This window comes from Neolamprologus brichardi, chromosome 15 (genome assembly GCF_056152115.1).
Source record: "Neolamprologus brichardi isolate AB-2024 chromosome 15, ASM5615211v1, whole genome shotgun sequence".
Lineage (NCBI taxonomy): Eukaryota > Metazoa > Chordata > Actinopteri > Cichliformes > Cichlidae > Neolamprologus > Neolamprologus brichardi.
The window spans coordinates 5435368-5439529 of NC_142118.1; positions in this window are offsets into that span (position 1 = coordinate 5435368).

The following is a 4162-nucleotide window of genomic DNA, read 5'->3' on the forward strand; positions in this document are numbered from 1 at the left end:
CACACACACACACACACACACACACACACACACACACTACAGCTTTCATCACATGATTAGTTTCACAGCTGGCAAAAGCAAATTGGCAGCCCAAATTCAAGTAAGATTATAATGTTGAGGCTGAGGAGAGATCATCCTTCAGATGTTATTTGCTCACTTGTCCCGAGATCACAGAAGAGAAAAGATAAGAGAATGTGTTACAAAGTTGTTTTGCCCCATCTGCAGAAAAGTTATTCCTTAGAGCCAGTAGTTGTCGTTAAATATTCTTGTGTGCATTCAGTTGTAACAACAAATGTGATTAGGATTCAGGTGCTTCTCTCTCAGCTCCTTACATACACACACACACAAACACAATCCCACTCTACCATGCAGTCAGCCCTCGCTCTCCTCTTGTTTTCAATTCACATGGGAAGAGAGTCGGTGGCAGTAGAAGAGGCTTCATTAATGCTTGGGGTTGATGACACTCCCTGATATCAATAATCAATAACGAAACCTCATGCTACGATCTAGTCTGTTAAGCCCTCGTACAAATCAATACAATGATGAAGCAGCTCTCCTGTGGGCACACCTTGCTGCTTAGTCTGCTCTGTGGAGACTTTCTTCAGCTGGACATAAATCCCACTGTACTGGACACTCCTCAGCGGGGCATTTTATTTTAGCTGCTGCTGCAGCATGCAGCTGAAGAATGCAGCATCCCTACAACATCTTTGGTATGATGAACAATGTCTCGCTAGGAATGAAACCTCAGATAAAGAATAAACAGGCGATACTGTGTTGCTGCCCCACAGTTTACACAGCTAAATCACAGCACATTTCCGCATTTGCACTTATTCAAAGTCTGTTCAGGTTCTGTGGTTCAAACAGCAAGTTTATGCTCCTATGAGAGGTGGGGGATCAATCCAAATATCGATAGTATCGATACCAACGCTGATACTGGTATCAGATTAACGCCAGTGCAATAAGATCGATACTTTCTGTCCTCCAAGTTCAGTATGTAGTCTGCTGAATTGTTTCAAATTATTTTTGTGGAAATGAAAAAAATATACACCTCAAACACACAGTTGTTGTTGTTGTTGACTGCCATGTCAATTTGGATTCCAACTCTCCAGAAATACATGAAAATCTGAAAGCTGTTTTATTGTGTTAACCAATTATCTTCCACATCCTGTCTTCCTTCTCTTTCCCCAACCAGTCACAGCAGATGGCCCCGCCCCTCCCTGAGCCTGGTTCTGCCGGAGGTTTCTTCCTGTTAAAAGGCAGTTTTTCCTTCCCACTGTCGCCAAAGTGCTTGCTCATGGGGGTCATATGATTGTTGGGTTTTTCTCTGTGTGTATTATTGTAGGGTCTACCTTACAATATAAAGCGCCTTGAGGCGACTGTTGATGTGATTTATTGCTGTATAAATAAAATTGAATTAAATTGAATTAAAATGTGTTCAGAATTTTCTAATTGATTATGATTCGTGACATAATGCTCTCCCATACATAAGTATCAGGAGTAGGGATGGGTACCGGTATCCAGTGCCATGATGGCACCGGTTCTGACATAAACGGTAGTAACCAGACTGAAAAGCAGCGCACATTTCGGTGCTTTATTTCGGTGCTTTTTTTTTTTCCTGAGCTGTGATACACTTTAGATTCTAGCCAATCATTTTGCGTTTCCGAGGATAGTAGGCGGGTCCAGGTACGTACGTTCTCTTAGAGCAGAGCTACAGATTAAAAATGCCCAAGGCGAAGCGGTCAAAATTTGGCTGTGCTTCACAGCAAAAGATGCAAACTCAGCAGCCTGCAACAAGTGCTTTAAGCTGATACTGTGATACTGTCAAAGGAGGTAACACCTCGAATCCGATGAAACACCTGGCGACGCATAGCGTGTTTTTTTAAAGCCGAGAAATGCGCCATATTTGATAGCTTGCTGCGAGACCTCACACCGAGCGCATCTACTGCGGGTGTGGTGCCTGTTATCAGACCTGGAGTTAGCAACATCCCCCAAAAACCCGAAGAGGAGAGTCCTGGCCCCTAGCCCTGCCAGTGTAGCAGAAATGATGAGGATGATGATGGCAGCAGCAGCCGTTCTTCTCTGTGTGAGTAGCTTAATGTTGTTCGTGTGTAATTTACGTTGAGTAGGCTAACCACGTTATTACATTAATGCATGTAAGGTGAACTAGCAAACATCATCATAGCTACATGCGGCTGTCTTCTTGTTTGATGGCAGATACTCCCTTCACCCTGGACAAAAAGGCTAAAATGACCAAAGAAAAAGTGGAAAACAGTTAAACATGAGAGGTTTTTGGACAAAGTTTGTGTTTTTTCCATTGTTTAAGCACTGCTTCCAGCCAAGAGTGATACCATATATGCCCCATAGCTGCAGAAAAGGCTAACATTGTTATCTTTTTACAAAAAAAACAGCTAAACATGAGAGGTATTTGGACCAATTTTGTGTTCTCCATTCTTTGAGCACCGTTTAAGCACCGGCACCGTTTCAAAAGTACTGGATTGGTACTGGTATCGGATAAAACCTAAACGATACCCATCCCTAATCAGGAGTGGTATTAGTATTGGCAATTACTTAGTATCAGGTTATTACCAAAATGTACAGTATTGCACACCACTAGCTCCTATGACCACCTTGCAAATATTAGAAAGCAAGCTAGAAGTGTAATGGTCCTACAAATGTTTTGGAAGCATAGAGATTAGGATACTAATAGCAGCACCAGTGATTGACATTGACATGACATTTGCATCTGATTGCTAAATGAGGGCCTAAAGTTGATGTAACATATCTGTACCCCATGCATCACCATATAGTTTGTCAAATGTTGTTTTTAAAGCTTCAGTTGGCCAACCTTGGCACTGCATGCACATATGGCTTTAACTTTGCTACAGCAATCTAGCCATGCATACCCTGCATCATCATCTATTCTACTTTCACTGTCAGTCATAGTTTATATATAGCTCAAGTAAGCAGTAGGGTCATTTTCTTATAGATCTCTATATTATCAGATTTCTGAAAACATGGGGAAGAATTCAGGTTTAAAACACTTACACCTTAGCTTCTCTTCTTATGACCTGGAGGTTTTCTCCAGCTATACAGTCCATGTGCTAAATAATGCAAGATATGTGTGTTTGCATGTTTGTACAGTTGCTCACAGCACAGACACTTACATACTGTATGCATGCAAGTGTGTGTACCTTAGGGTAAGAGGGAGTTACACAAGGTCATACACAGCGGTCCAACTGTGTGATTTGACTGAAGTATACACATATCAGGTTTGACATTGATGTTTAGCAGGCAGCAATACTGCATGTGTGTGTGTGTGTGTGTGTGTGTGTGTGTGTGTGTGTGTGTGTGTGTGGAGAGAGAGAAACTGTAAAAGTTTGCATTCAAACCAAATGACTACAAGGATAAAGCAAGTGCACACAGTCTAAATTCTAAAGGGTCGGAGGATTCTGATTCTGTATCTAATGTATGAATCTCCATTTATTCCATCCAGTTCTATGTTAAAAGCTGAGAGCTCATCACTGAATCTAAAGCCCACCCGAGCTTTGCACTGTTGCCATAGCAGCAATTCTGAGCTCTTCAGCTCTTTAGCTCAGTGACAGAAGTTGTGAGCTGATTTAAACAGTGGGAAATGAAAGTCATTCATGTTGTTGAGATTATATTTTAATGTTATCACATTCTAGAGCATGAAATGCTTAACAAGGGACCCTTTTCACAGCACACACACATATTAACTTAAATTTTTGACAGTGTTATACACGATGCAATGAATTCATGAAATACACACAGATATATTTGTACGTCTGTGTTTTTCTCTTTCTGATCTGTTAAATGAAAATGGCTGTGGTAAAAAACTTTTCTTGGCAACCTCAGAACTTTCAGTACTCAGTATATCTTTAACCTTTTGCAAGCATCTGTCCACATGGAATATCGTGCTGTACTGCATGTGTTGTTTGCTACACTCCACCAGGTGCAGTGTCATTTTTTAATTAGTTGTGATACACAAAAGTACAAATGAAAACTGGTCAGTATGATTTGGAGCCAAAAACACTGTGCCCATGAAAACAGAAAAACAAATTGTACCAAATTTATATTTTCCTATCTCCCCTTCAAGGTTGTCCACTCGTGCACCCCTCGGCCACCTTCAGCACTCCCACTTCCT